Here is a 16,120-nt window from a genome sequence, read left to right as displayed (position 1 = left end):
CAGCAGAAATCATAAAGTAAGCCTGTTTTTACTAGTCTTTCTCAATTTCTCATTCCTATTCAGTCCAGCTCTGCTCCTCCCTCATGAAACACCTCTCATAATCAGCCAGGTGGAACGACGGATTCTGTAGGGCAGTAGATTTCAAGTCTGGCTTATTATCAGAAGTCTGTGGGCAGCTTTAAAAAGATGTAGGTTAATCAGCTGTAGAAAGCAATCAAACTGGGACATTTTTAGAGACATGGATGGACCTAGAGACTGTCATACACAGTGAAGCGAGTCAGAAAGAGAAAAACAAATATCGTATATTAACACATATATGTGGACTATAGAAAAATGGTACAAATCAACCGGTTTGCGAGGCAGAAATAGAGACACAGATGTAGAGAACTGACATATGGACACCAAGTGGGGAAAGCGGGGAGGGTTGGGGGGGGGAATGAATGGGGAGATTGGGATACAAATTGTGCACTCTAAATATATGCAGTTTATCGTAAAAAATAAAAAATAAAAAATTGGAAAAAAAAAGATGTAGGTTAAGAAAGAATTAGAAACAAAAGACACACACACAAAGGGATATACATTGCCAGGTTCCACTCCCTCTCAAAGATTCTAATTCATTAAGTCCCAGTGGAGGACTAAGAATCTTTATTTTGAAGAAACTTTCCAGGGAATTCTGACTCATGGCTGAGGTTAGGAATTGCCCCTTTGGGGAACAAACTCTCTGGGTCCTCAAGCATTTCCTCAGATCACCATGTTGTCTTCTTGCCATAATGTGGGCTAGTTCTACCCTGATAATTCTCACTCCGTTTATAACACTTTTCAATGGCAACCACACCTCCCAAACCCTTCCCAGGGCCGATAAAATAGGATAACAGACAGCCTGCTCCTCGGTGATTCTCTACCCATGGCCACTCATAAAGTTACTCCCTGTAAAACACCCTCTAATATTTGCCGAGGCCCTACTACAGCAACTGGGGGTCTCCAGTCTGCCCGCTTCACTGTAAACTGAGATTTAATTCCTCACCTACCTTCAGCAAGCCCACAGGAAGCATGCCCAGTCAGCAGAAGTGGCCTTGGACGGGGGTGGTGGTAGAAATGAGGCCAGAAAACTGCAAAAGAAACCCACAGAAGCTCTCTAAACTAACCTGGTCCTTCTTCCATAAACCACCAGATCTGGGGAAGACTAACAGCATGAAAGAAAAGCACTAGGATAAAACCAAACAGCCAACCTTGGAGGAAGCAGAAATAATAGAGAAAATGAAAGGCAACTTGAATCTAGGAATTTTTCTTTTATTATTTCTTTTAAAAATGTCTCTCCTTCCAGTTCATTTCTATATCTCTTTCTCTAAAACCCCACTTATTCAGATATCCTCCTGATAGACCCTTCCATGCCTTTTATCCTCTCCATTATATGTTTTGCTGCTAGTGAAAGAAGGACAATGTGGCTGGAACACAAAGAGTGAGACAGAGTAAGGTCTTGGCTGAGGCTTTGCAGGGAGGTAGGACTTGACTGTGCAATATTTTAGAGGCCACACTGTGGATTTTGGTCAACCTTTTCCCTAAGAGCAAGTGAAGCCTCTAAAGTGATGTTAATCTAGCAGGGAGATGGGGTGTGGTAGTGTTATGATCAGATTTGCATTCTGAAAAAGATTACTCTGGCTGCAGTAGGGAGACTGGGTTGGAAAGGAGCATGGATGGATGGGGGGAGACCAGATCAATGGGTTGGCCAAGGGTGATGGTGGTAAAGATGGAACAAAGTAGATGGGTTGCCAAAAAAAATTACAAAGAGCCAAAGAATATATAAAAAGTGACCAGAAAAGTACAAATTACAGTATGATATAATTTTTCATCTGATAGGCAAAAACTTTAAAACACTGAAAACCTGTATAAAGTTGATGGAAAGGGGGACTCTCATATACTATTGTATAGACATTTTGAGGGTAATTGAGTAGGACCCGAATGAGCATGTCTGTCAATTCAAGTCCATATCTAAAACGTAATGTATAAGAATATTACCCTTTGTGTATAAAGATATACGTTCCAGGATGTTCGCCCCAGCGTTTGTTTGGAATAGCGAAAAACTGGAAACAATCAAATGCCCATCAGCAATGGAGTGAGGTAATATTAAATACAATAATTCAAAAGAATAAAGTGATTCTTACATACTTGGATGGGAAAAAAGTCTATACTGTACTGATGTGCAGAAAAAACAAGTGTCAGAAAAATATGTCCAGGATATCATAAAGAAAGCTCAATCCACTTAAATGTTTGTCATAGAAATATATCTTTGAGCATGCAAAGTCAGTCATCTGGGATGATACATATCAATCTGTGTGTGGTCTCTATCTTCTGAGGAAAACTGGAAAATAGGTTTTCTGTTGGGAATATGGGCAGCTGTTCCAAACTTTTCCATTGGAGGAGAATGGTTCTGGCTGGAATTGTCAGGAATAGGAAACGCAGCTGACACTACACTGCCAAGCCTTACTGAAGGCTCAAAATGGAAACTGAGCCAATCGTCAAGGTCATCTCATTTTCTCCAGCAAGACTCACGATGTGGAGGAGGAAGGAAGAGCCACAGACTGAGCATCTGCTATGACCCAGGCTGCTTACGTGCTTCGCTCTAAACCAATTAATCAAAACTTCCCAAACACAAGACAACCTCCAGAATGGGAGAGAATATCTGCAAGTGATGTGAAAAACCAAATGACCCTATCCAACAATTGGCAGAAGACCTAAATAGACATTTGTCCAAAGAAGAGATACACATAGCCAATAGGCACATGAAAAGATGCTCAACATCACTAATTGTTAGAGAAAGGCAAATCCAAACTATAATGAGGTACCACCTTACACCCTCAGAATGGCCATCATTAAAAAGTCTACAAATAACAAATGCTGGAGAGGGTGTGGAGAAAAGGGAACCCTCTTACACGGTTGGTGGGAACGTATGTTTGGTGCAGCCATTGTGGAAAACAGTGTGGAGGTTCCTCAGAATACTAAAAATAGAATTACCATATGATCCAGCAATCCCACTCCTGGGCATATATGCAGACAAAACTATAACTCAAAAAGATACCTGCCCCCTATGTTCATAGAAGCAGTATTCACAATAGCCAAAACATGGAAACAACCTAAATGTCCATCGACAGAGGAATGGATAAAGAAGATATTGTACATATATACAATGGAATATTACTCAGCCATAAAAAAGAATGAAATAATGCCATTTGCAACAACATGGATGCAACTAGAGATCATCATACTCAGTGAAGTAAGTCAGAAAGAGAAACACAAATGTCATACGGTACCACTTATGTGTGGAATCTAAAATATGACACAAATGAACCTATCTATGAAACAGAAACAGAATCATGGACTTAAGAGAACAGACTTGTGGTTGCGAAGGGGTGGGGGGAGGGGATTGGGGGAGGGATGGAGTGAGAGGTTGGGGTTAGCAGATGTAAGCTTTTATATACAGAATGGATAAACAACAAGGTCCTCCTGTATAGCACAGAAAGGTATATTCAATATCCTATGAAAACCAGAATGGAAAAGAATATTTTTTTAAAGAGACTGCATATATATGTGTATATATATATATGTGACTCACTTTGCTGTACAGCAGAAATTAACAAAACATTGTAAATCAACTATACTTCAGTAAAACAAAAACACCAACTTCCCAGCCACAATTTCACACAGACAGTAACACCCCACTGTGCAGATTAGGAGGTTAGGTAGTCCAAGGTTACACAAGAAGAGCATGGTAGAACTCCAAATTTCCCCATTAGTGTGCCCTCACGGCTCTCTCCTCACTTTCCCTGGCTGGAGCACGCTCCTCCCGGGTGGTAGAGTCGCCAGAAGGAAGAGGTCTGGGTGACCTCTGAGTGACCTCAGGGAACAAAGCTCTTCTTCCCCTAAACCATCTACCAGCTGAGACTTTTATCAAAGAGAAAAGCATTTTTTTCCTGTTTAAGGCCCTAAATAAGAGAAAAGTTACTTTTATTCTCTGCTAACCCACTGTGCCAATCTCCTCATTAAACAGTTTCTAAACAAAGGAATAGAGTAGTTCAGTGAAAACACTAGGTTACAGATTTAATGTGTAATGAAATATTCTTAGGCCTCATCAACTCTGTATATAAAGGGAAAAGAACCTGTCTATTCCCAATGCTACTTTTTCTTTCTCTTTGGGGTGTCTCTATATGTTCGACATCCCAATGATCTGTAATTATAAAGAGTACATGTTAATTAGTATTTACATACTAATTGGTATAATACATACTATTGAGGATGGCACTATGAGAAACCATCATTTAGCAGGAACTCTCCACTATGAGAGGTGGTACACAGCAGAGATGATGCCATTTTCAGGCGGTCAAAGTCACTATCTGAGGTGGGAGAGGGTGTGTGCTGCCCTAGGGTGGGGCCGGTACCTCCTTTTGTCATCACAGCCAGACTCAGAACTGTTGGGGTGTTGACAAACGATATGCTGCTGCTGCATCCTCACAGCGCGACCCAGGCAACGACCAGGACACTGGAACAAAAGCACAATGCAGTATAAACAACACCGTGAGCTCACACATGCTGGGGTTCCAAACCCATGTGCTGTGGCAGCCTTGCCAAACACTAGCTCTAGGGATCCGCTGTCCCCAAGGGGAGTTAGGGAGGATGGAAGCCCAGCTCTGAGGACCAGACAGCCCTCCTTCAGAGCCAGACAGATACCTGAGTTTCCCTTCCTCCTCTTTGCCCCCAGAAACTTAGACCACCTCTGGAGAAAGGAAAAGGACAGGGCCAATCTGTAATTGACCAGACTCTTTAATGGATACAATTTACAGTAAGTCGCCTACATACAAACCTTCAAGTTGGGAACTTTCAAAGACGTGAATGTGCCCCAGTATGCCAGCTGTTGTACTGTACTACTGTACTTTTCAAGGTACTGTATTGGAAGGTTTAAAATATTTTCTCTATTTTTTATGTTTGTTTTTTATGCATTTTTGTGAGAAAAGTATTGTAAACCTATTACAGTACAGTACGATATAGCCGATTATGTTAATTGGGTACCTAGGTTAACTTTGTTGGACTTATGAGCAAATTGGACTGACAAACATGCTCTCAGAATGGACCTCGTTCATATGGAGAGGACTTACTGTTATGGCTTTTAGAGTTCTGCAACCATCACCACGATCAATTTTAAGACATTCTCACCGGGACTTCCCTGGTGGCTCAGTGGTTAAGAATCCGCCTGCCACTGCAGGGGACATGGGTTTGAGCCCTGGTCCGGGAAGACCCCGCATGCCTCGGAGCAACTAAGCCAGTGTGCCACAATTACTGGGCCCTCAAGTCACAACTACTGAAATCCATGCTCCGCAACTATAGAAAGCTCACATGCAGCAACGAAAACCCAACGCAGCCAAAAAGAAATAAATAAAATTTTAAAAAAAAAAAAATGGCATTATCAACGTCCCCCCAGAAAACCTTGTTCCCTTTAGCAGCTACTTCCGGTTCCTCCCACAGCCTCTCCCCTGAGGCCTAGACAACTGTTAACCTACTTTTGTCTCTAGATTTAATGTGTAACGAAATATTCTTGCCTATTGTAGACACTTCATATAAGTGGAATCATACACTATGTGGCCTTTTGTGTCTGCCTTCCCTCACTGACCATAATGTCTGTAAGGTTCATCCACGTTGTTATACATAGTAGTCCTTTATTCTTTTTACTGGCCAGATAATATTCCATTGTACAAATATACCACATTTATCTATCCATCAGTTATTGCCAATTTTTGGAATTTTATTATGGGTTTGATTTGAGTTGTTCCCACTTTTTGGTTGTTATGAATAATGCTGCTATGAACATTCACATACAAGCTTTTGTGTGAACCTGTTTTCGTTTCTCTCCGGTACATACCTAGGAGTGGAATCACTGAGTCATATGGTAACCATACATCTACCCTTTTGAGGGACTGTCAGACTGCTTCCCAACGTGGCTAGACCATTTTGCATTCCTGCTCACAATGTATTCAGTTCCAGTTTCTGCAGGTCCTCATCAACACTTGCTTACTATCTCTCTTTGTGATTAGCATGTCCCTAATGTCTAAAGATGCTGAGTACCTTTTCCTGTTCTTATTGGCCACTTGTAAATCTTTATTGGAGAAATGTCTATTCAGATCCTTTGTCAAAATTTTAATCAGGTTATCTGTGTTTTTATTATTGAATTGTGAGTGTTCTTTATATACTTTAGAAACAAGTTCCCTTTCATGTCTATGATTTTCAAATATTTTCTCCCATTTTGTGGGCTGTCCACTTTCTTGATACTGTCCTTAGCAAAAAAGGTTTTAATTTTGATGTAGTCCAGCGTCTCTCTTTTTGTTGTTGTTGTAGCTTCTGGTTTTGGTGTCACATCTAAGAAACTGTCTCCTAATCCAAAGCATGAAGATTCATGGCCACACTTTCTTCCAAGAGCTTCATCATGTTAGCTCATAAATTTAGGTCTCTGATAAATTTTGACTTAACTTTTCTGTGCATGTTATAAGCTAGGAGTCCAAGCTCATTCTTTTGTATGTGGATGTTCAGTCGTCCCGCACCATTTGTTGAAAAGATGATTCTTTCCCCATTGAATGGTCTTGTCACCCATGTAGAAACTCAATCAACATAGATAACATGGATTTATCTCCAGACTTTCAATTCTATTTCATCAATCTATGTGTCTGTTCTATGCTAGTACCACACTGTCCTGATTATTATAGTTTTGTAGTAAGTTTTGAAACTGAGAAATCTGAGCCCTCCAGCTTTGTCCTGTTTCTGGATTGTTATGGCTATTCTGGGTCCTTTATATTTCCATATGAATTTTAGGATCAGCTTGTCAATTTCTGCAAAGAAGCTGGGATTTTGATAGGGATTGTGTTGAGTCTGTAGATTAATTTGGGCAGTGTTGTCATCTGAATAATATTAAGTCTTTTGATCCATAAGTAGAAGATATCGTTTCATTTATTTAGATCTTTAGTGTCCTGAAAAAAATCTTTTTGTAGTTTTATAGTATTTATTTTTTAAACTATTCCTCCCTCTGTGATGACCTGCCTTTGAACTTTAAACTCATTTCTCATGGGTCTGTTCCTATACTCTAATTATAGTCCATGACTCATGTCTACTCCTGCACTAACGCTGCACTAGTTTACTTACAACAGTTTTGCAGCACGCTTTGATATCAGATAAGGAACGTCTTTCTATACCTCGCATAATTTGCCTTGCTAAAAATGTCTTGTCCTCACTCATTCTCCCATACGAATGTCAAAATTATCTTAAGTTCCAAAAAAAGAATTCTACTGTCATCTGAATTGGAATTACATGTTTCAGTTCATTTAAGGGAATGGACATCTTTATAGTACTGTTCAACTTTTCTATTATGTGTTTCAACAATGTGTGATATTTTTCTGTATAGGTTCTGTGATGGTTAATTTTATGTGTCATTTCTCATCCATACCTGATCAGGTGAAATTTAATGAGACCTTGGGCTTGGAATTGATGTTGGAATGGGTTAAGACTTCTGGGGATATTGCGATGGAGTGTATTCTGCATACGCCAAAGACATGAATTTTGGGGGTGGAAAGGGCAGAATGTTATGGACCAATTCATATCCCCTCAAAATTTATATATTGAAGCCCTGACCACCAATGTGACTATTTGGAGACAGGGTCTACAAGGAGGTTAGAGGTTAAACGAGGCCATAAACATGGGGCCTTAATCCGATAGGAATAGTGTCTGTAGAAGAAGAGGAAGAGACACCAGAACTCTCTCTCTCTCTCTGTGCACACAGAAGAGGCCATGTGAGGACATAGTGAGAACATGGCTGTCTACAAGCCAGAAAGAGGCATCTGACCAAAACCAACCCTGACAACACCTTGATTTTGGACTTCTAGCCTCTAGAACTGTGAGAAAGTAGTTTCTACTGTTTAAGGCACCCAGTCTGTGGTTTTCTCTTATGGTGTCCAGCAGGCTAATGCAAGGTCCTACACATTTCTCAAAATTTTTTTCCCAAATATTTTTTATTATAATATTATTCAAGGTGGTATTTGGAATAAGGGTTCTGAGACTTTTGTGCACATATTACTTAGTGTTCCTCTGCTTCTTTTCTTGAAGCCTGCTCTTATTCCTATTGCCTCAAATCCATCTATCTTGTAGCTTCTGTTCTTGAGCTGCTGCATTCAAAGGGACCCAACCTTGGTTTAATTTTGCATTGGAAGACAGAGACACTATGATTTCTAAATGCAATCCATGAGGTCAGACACATACATTCATTTTAGAGAACAAGCAGATTTCTCCCCACCCCCAAATTAAAAAAAAAAAAAAAAGATTAGAAACAAGGTGATGATTTGTGTGTGTTCATGTTTTTAATTCTATGATAGTCCCTTAAATCAAATAGAAACCAAAGGAACATTAGGACTAGCTTTTCTAATCGCCCAGCTATCTGCTCTTACCAGAGATCTTTATTCTTCACAAGGCTTTGTATTACTGTCCAGGGTCCTTCACACCACCCTGAAGATCTCCCTGCTGCAGGCAGGTCTGGTGGTTAAGAACTCTCTCAACTCTTGATTAGCTGGCAATGACTTAACTTCACCCTTGTTTTTGAAGGACAGTTTTGCTAGATATAGGATTCTCAGTCAACAGCCTCTTTCCTTCAACACTTGGAATACACCGACCCCTGCCATCTGGCCTCCGAGGCTCCTGATGAGAAATCTGCTCACGACCCTCCTGGCAAATCTTCTCGCAGCTTCACAGACATGAATGATGTACCTTATCAGTGTCTTATGCACCAGAACGTTTCCTATTATATCATGTAGTCAGTTAAGTTGTAACATTTATTTTGAGACCAGAGTTTCAGGAAAAGGAACTGAATACTTCAAGTGTAGATGTTATGTGGTCTTTAAAATTATTACAGATTTTCAAACTACAAAGGAAAAGGCCACTGAAGCACCCTACAGATTTTAATTTCTATCACAGCAAATACCAATCTCTATTAACACACATAAAGAAAATTCTCTTTGGGATCCTTTTTCCTAAGTGTAAAGGGGACTTGAACTGAAAAAGTGAGAAAACCACTGTGGCTTATCCCCAGCTCTGATTGGTCCGTTTCTTGCCCTTGCTCACAGGGCACCACTGTGATGAAACTCACCCTATAAAATACCCCAGCTGGGCCCAGGTCCTTAGAGCCCAGGAAGCTGTTTTTGGTGACCTGAGAGCGTTGATCCCCAGCTAGTGTGTTTTTTGCCTTGTTCCTGCCATTTTGTTGATTTTTTTCTCTTGTCTATTTTTCTCATTTTTCCTTGGTTTTTTTTTTTTTTTGCCTTTTTCTCATTTTTCTTTATTTTTGTCTTTTTATCATTTTCTTTTAATTTGTTTTTCTTCTCAATTTTTCCCATTTATTTCTTTTGTGTTTTTTCCTCATTTTACCTTCCTTTTGGTCTTTTCCTCATTTTGTTCTTTTTCTCATTTTACCTTAGCTCTTTTTTGTTATTTTTTCTTATTTTATCTTAGTTGTTTTTTGTTATTTTTCTCATTTATCCTAGTTTTTTTTAGTTAGTATTGCTAGTATTAGTACAGTTAGCATAGTTAGTATCGTTGGAATAGTTAGCGTAGTTCGTATAGTTAATACTTTATCAGCATAGTTAGTATCGTTATTAACACGTAGTACAGTTAGTATAGTTAGTATCATTGGAATAGTTAGCATAGTTGGCATAGTTAATAGTTTATTAGCATAGTATTAGTTAGTGCTGTTAGTACAGTTAGTATAGTTAGTATCACTGGAATAGTTAGTGTAGTTGGTATAGTTAATAGTTTATTAGCATAGTTAGTATTAGTTAGTGCTCTTAGTACAGTTAGTATAGCTAGTATCACTGGAATAGTGTAGTTGGTATACTTAACAGTTTATTAGCATAGTTAGTACAATTGGTATAGTCAGCATACTTTGCATTGTTAGTATAGTTAGCATTGTTAGTTAGCATAGTTAGCATTGCTGGCTAGTGTAGTTTAGCAGTTCACCACCATGCAGGGCCTCACGGCCACCTCTACTGACAACGAGGCTCGTATTGAGAACTACGAGATCCTCCACACCATCGGCGAAGGTAGGTTCGCCAAGGTGAAGTTGGCCCGGCACATTTGGACCGGGACAGAGGTTGCCGTCAAGGTCATTCAGAAACTGGATCTAACCTCCTCTGAGTACTGGGAACCTTTCCAAGAAATTGGGAACATGAAGGCTTTAGATCACCCAAATATCGTGAAACTCCTCGAGGTGATTGACACCGACAAGACATTGTGCCTTGTGATGGAGTACCTCTGTGGCGGAGACCTGTGCAGCTACCTGAAACACCACGACTACATGACCGAGGAAGAGGCCCGAGCCCCGTTCCGGCAGGTGCTCTCCGCCCTGCAGCACTGTCACCAGAGGGGCATCGTACACCGGGACCTGAAGCCAGCGAACCTCCTGCTGGATGCCCACTTAAACGTGAAGGTCACCGACTTTGGCCTGAGCCGAAAGTGCAAGGAGGGCCAGAAGCTGAACACATTCTGTGGAAGTCCTATGTACTCTGCCCCAGAAATGTTCCAACGCAAGAGTTACTATGGCCCACCGGTGGACGTGTGGAGCTTGGGAGTCGTCCTATACAAGATGGTGACCGGGTCCCGGCCGTTTTGGGCACTAAGCCTTTCAGATCTGCAGCAGAAAATCGTACGAGGGCGATACCACATCCCACTTAATCTCTCACCAGAAATCAGAAATCTGATCAAGAGAATGATCGTAGTCAACCCCAGCAAACGAAGCAACACAACCGAACTCCTGCACCACGTATGGGTGAACGTGGGCCGGGAGGAGCCACTCCGGCCAGCCTGTGACGAGAACCTGGGGGCGACAGTGCGGATAACCCTGGACTCGAGGTGGGAAGACATGGAGGAGTCAAGAAGAGGCAGCAAGAGCTCTGAGGGATCTGAGGTGGGGGACTGCACCATCACTGCCAGCACTGTGTGGAACTGCTCTTCAACTGGGCTCTATGGCAGCTACACTGAGTCTTCCTCCAGCTCAGAGGTGTCCACCCTGATACCCGAGTGGTTCTACGATGCAGGAAAGGTGCTGCAGCACCAAGATCAGGAGACAAGCAAGTCTTTCACTCCCGCACCCTCTCCCCCACCCACAACAGAGGAGAGGACCGCCACCCCCAGTCCAGCCACTCCGTGTGGCCCTGGGGCCTCCTCCTCTAGCAGCAGCACCGGCAACAGGACTGAAGCCCAAGAGAGAAGCAACTGCCCCCCAGGGGTGGCCAACACCGGAAGCGCCTCCAGTGCTGGGCAGCCTGAGAGTGTGTCTCCAGCCACTCCCTCTGGCCACAGGCAGAAACAGAAGAAGGGACTGGCTCGGAGAATATGGAATTGCATCCTAACTCACCTCTGCTGCAGGCTGCCCAGCAAGAGGAGATCAACCAAAGTTAAACCCTTGTAAATATAACCCGTGGAAAACCACAGGAGGTCACGTTGCCGCGCTCGCTCAGACCTGGTCCAGTGGGCAATGAGAGTGTTTTCTGCACTCCGTAGGTGACTGAAGAGGCTCAGGCTGCCGTGCTCCGTGGGGCCCGGTGCAGTGGAGGGTGAGACTGTTCTCTGCGCCCCGTAGGTGACCGAAGATGCTCAGCCTGCCACGCTCTGTGGGGCCGGGTCCAGTGGAGGGTGAGACTGTTCTCTGCACCCCGTAGGTGACCGACAACGCTCGGGCTGCCGCACTCCGTGGGGCCTGGCCCGGTGGACGATGAGAGTGTTCTCTGCACGGGATTCAAATGCAGCACCTCCATGGCCATCAAAAGCCTTGTTTCACACCCCGCCCCAGCCCTTGGTTCTTGCAATTTTTGTGAATAAACTTGATTGTTAATAAACTCTGTTTTGCATCCTCCCTGCACAGAATTGGGGCTGGGCATTTCCCAGTTAGAGAAGCAGGTGGTCATGTAGTACTTGGAGTGAATTGAGAACAACTAAATGGAGAAATGACCTAAGAGAATTAGTGCAATGAGTCCCAACAGCAACAACTGCTGCACAGCAGGTCAGACGTGCGGAAAGAGTGTATTGCCTTCCTGCTGTGACATTCCTGAATATTGCCAGAAGCCCCGAGGGGAATGTGGTCCCTGTGGCCTGTGTTATTTACAGGGGCCCATGACAAGATAGCAAGGTCCTGTGGAGCAGCCTGTGGGCGCTGCGGTCAGGTCCCTGTGCAGCTGAGCTTCCTGCCTATCATGCAGGAGCCGGGCTCTCCCCTTCCCCCTGGGGGAGGGACTCCGATGCACGTTTTTGTTCTTGTTGTGTTCTGTTTTTTTTTAACGTGGACCATTTTTAAAGTCTTTATAGGGATCTCAGCTCCCCAAACAAGGAATCGATCCCACACCCACCCGCATTGCGAGGCGAAGTCTTCGCCCCTAGACTGCCAGGGAAGCCCCTTTCTTAATTGTTTGCTGTGTGGGTGTGACCACAGGGACTGGATGCTGATCCTGGATGATTCTACCATCAAAACACAAGATGTGGGCTTCCTAGGTGGCGCAGTGGTTAAGAATCCGCCTGCCAATACAAGGGACACAGGTTCGATCCCTGCTCCAGGAAGATCCCACATGACGGAGAAACTAAGCCCGTGTGCCAAAAAAAAAACAAAAAAAACACAAGATGTGTCAGTTGTCACCTGGTTCCCTGGTTCAGCGAGCCCTTGAACACACACGTGACTGGAACAGGGTCTTCTTCCCAGAGGCCTGGCTTTGGGTCACAAGCTCTCGGAGGCATCACCTGCACATTCCATTGGCTCCTGTGCGCTGACCTGTCACGTGGCGACTGCAGAGTCCTTCACCACAGGACACAGAGCACTCGGTGAACGCGCCCGTGCACCCCCTAAGAGCAGAAACTACAGGAGGTGAGTAAGGACCACCACCAGAGACCCACCTCCTCAGCCAGGCCTGGGCACTGGTGGGGACCCACACTGGATGCTGGGCGGGTGCTCTGGGCTGGGGTAACCACTCATGCACCCCTTTCCTCTTAGCCAGGTCTCAGAGGGTGAGAGTTGTGCCTTGGGACCTTGTCCTTTCTTGTCAGCTTAGCGAGTAATGTGTTAGGTGGAGATTTACAGGAACATCATTACCTGACCACGACCTGACCTCAAGAACCAAGGAGCTGACACCTAGAAGTTTGCAACAACGAACCACACCCCTTGCTTACCTTTCCCATAAGAGGGCTTTGCTGAAAGCTTTCACGTTTTGGGGGGGTTTTCAGGCATGAGCCACCCATCTCCTTGCATGGCCCTGTAATTAACCATTCTCTGCTCCAAACGCTGATGTCTTGGTGTTGTGTGGCCTCACTGCCCTTGAATTTTGGTAACAGCTTCAGAGAGTAGAGCTAGGGCAAAATGGAGTGGAAGTCTCAAAAGGGTGGATTTCAACTCATTGAAACCAAAGGGAAGAAAATGTTATTAAAGCACCTATGAGCCCTTGGTGCTGAGAGATATTTACATATTTACATGTTAACTTATGTAATTGTTATCTTCGTCCCCAATCTTTTTTTTTTTTTTTGGCCACAGCACACAGCATGCAGCACTTCCTGACCATCAATAGAACCCATGCCCCCTGCAATGGAAGGGTAGAATCTTAACCACTGAACCACCAGGGAAGCCCTTGTTGCCATTCTTGGAATGAAGAAACCAATGTCTGCAGGGCTAAAAAGGTACGGTCACATAACTAATATGCCAGTAAAGCCGGCATTGATCCCAGATTTATATGGCCCTAAAGTTCGTAATGATCTCAGGAGACTGAACTTGGAAGTGGACATCTTGATGATATTGAGTGTTCTGTCACTCAAGATGTTCAAGCTGCCGCCAGGATACTGCAGAGCAGGGTTCCTGCCCTGGACCCCATGGTGTTCTCCAAGGAAACCATGCACTTGGATGGGAAAAGAATTACATCTTCATTGTCACGAAGCTCTAATGGATAAACATGTAGGTCCCAACATAGAGTAGTATTAGCAATATTTGTGATTTTGTTACCAATAGAAATCGTACCTGTTTTCACATGACATGAACATTGTGGCGGGCATCTCAAAACAGCAACTATATTCACCACCATTTCAAAATCAATTGTACTAGTAGATCCTATTATTTAGTGTGTTAATAGAGAGGTAAATCTACTATATCACACATTTTTTATTATTATTATTATTTTTTAAAGGTTTATTTATCATTCAGTTGGTTTTTTTCAGCTGCCTTGGGTCTTCACTGCTGCTTAGTTGCAGTGAGCAAGGGCTACTCTTCATGTCGGTGCACAGGCTACTTATTGCAGTGACTTCTGTTGTTGTGGAGCACGGGCTCTAGGGGCACAGGCTTCTGTAGTTGCAGCACTCGGGCTCAGTCGTTGTGGCTTGCAGACTCTAGAGCACAGGCTCAGTAGTTTTGGCGCACGGGCTTAGCTGCTCCGTGGCACGTGGCATCTTTCTGGACTAGGCTGGAACCCATGTCTCTGGCATTAGCAGGCAGATTCTTAATCACTGCACCACCAGGGAAGTCCCTATAACACACATTTAAAAATATTTCAGTAACTGTATTTCAATATAATTGGTTTCCAATTATAAAATTGGAAATATATTTTATACATTTCCATTTTGTGATCAAATATTTTATTTTATAGATTTAAAGCCCTTGTTCTGAGAAAGCTTCTCTAGACTACGGGGGGTCCGTGGCACAGAAATGGGAAGGACCCCTGATGTAGAGGAATCTAGAGTAGATGATCTCTACTGTTTCCTCTGGGTATGAAAGTGTAGGACTCTGTTCTTTTCTAGGAGTGGGTAAAACTTGAGAGAGCTTAATAAATATGGACAAATTTCCCAGGTGAATTTTTCGCACTTTGTGGGAATCGAGAATGGACATAAACCAGTTTTCTTGGATCGAATTCCTCCCAGTTATTCCAGCATGAATTTGATGCTTCCTGGGGGACAGATGACTCTTACATGAGCTCTTCCTTTGAAGAACACAGTGGGCACTGGAAGACAGGCCAGTCAAGGTACCCACAGTATCCACAGCCCTTCTGAGAACACGTTCCTAGGGGGACTTCCCTGGTGGTCCAGTGGTTAAGACACTGCGCTTCCACTGCAAGGGGTGCGGGTTCAATTCCTGGTCAGAGAACTAAGATCCCGCATGCTGTGTGGCCAAAAAAAGGAAAAAGCTTGGGCTAAGACTAAGGTTTCTCATCCTTAGTCCTACTGATATTTTGGGCCAGATCCCTCTTTGTGCTGGTGGGCTGTCCAGTGCATTGTAAGGATGCTCAGCACATCCTTGGCCTCTACCCACTAGACATGCCCATTATGACAACCAAAAACAAACACACACAATGTGTTCCAAAACACCCATTTTGTTTCACTGTGTGACCCTCTCTCCCACTTCTCCCCCAAGACACAGATCACGGATCCAGGGTGCGCATCTGCACAGGGCAGTGAGCTGTACCACACTCTGCAGCCTCCACTTCCTCCTCAGTAACATGAGGCTGATAATAGTGTCTGCCTCATAGGTTTGTGCTCAATAAATGCTACTACTGTTTGTCTTTTTGGTTTGGTTTTTTTGTCTTTTAATGTGGATTTCTGCATTGTGAACTAAATTATTGCCTGCCATATCAGTGAACAAAGGATTCTGCAGGCATCAAGCCATCACATTAGAGCCACCCCGACGGTGCACCCTGAGGGGACACAGGATGGAGAAAGCACAGGATGCTGACTCTGTGATTTCAGCGAGCCCAGACTCTTGCATCTTCCCATACAGAGAAAAGCGCTAAATTCCTTAACTTGAGATAGCTGGTTTTCTTTAATTAACAGTAATCTTTTGATGTTCCAACTACCTGGTCTTTCGTTGTAAAAATTCAATATATCCTGCTTCCCCCCTCCCACTTTGCTTCTTCAGAACAGCTTCTCAGCATTATCTGCGATGCTGTGCTCCAAGCTTAATGTCCTCCGAATGTCCGCCAAGAAAAACACGCCTCTCAACTTTTAGGTGATGCCTCTTTTTTAGTCGACAGCATCACTGGTCAATTACCTGCTAGGGACTATGCTACTCAATCATTCTTCATTCACT

General features: G+C 43.4%; 1 protein-coding gene across 5 annotated transcripts in view; it reads right to left on the bottom strand.

Annotated features, from left to right (window-relative positions):
* Positions 1-16,120, bottom strand: part of LOC130844035 (vacuolar protein sorting-associated protein 33B-like) — a 39,779-nt gene that overhangs the window by 7,637 nt on the left and 16,022 nt on the right. For 2 of the 5 annotated variants that reach the window (XR_009051138.1, XR_009051139.1), the window contains 3 exons: positions 13,231-13,407; positions 12,704-12,906; positions 4,434-4,534 (listed from right to left, as the gene is read on the bottom strand). The gene's annotated coding sequence lies outside the window, so the exon portion shown is untranslated. Of the gene's footprint in view, positions 1-4,433; positions 4,535-12,703; positions 12,907-13,230; positions 13,408-14,244; positions 14,568-16,120 lie in introns of those variants that run through there. The other 3 variants (XR_009051141.1, XM_057720000.1, XR_009051140.1) reach the window with 2 other exon arrangements.

This window comes from Hippopotamus amphibius, chromosome 2 (assembly GCF_030028045.1).
Source record: "Hippopotamus amphibius kiboko isolate mHipAmp2 chromosome 2, mHipAmp2.hap2, whole genome shotgun sequence".
NCBI lineage: Eukaryota > Metazoa > Chordata > Mammalia > Artiodactyla > Hippopotamidae > Hippopotamus > Hippopotamus amphibius.
Note: the sequence above shows the minus strand (reverse complement) of the source record. Positions and strands in the feature narration are given on the sequence as shown.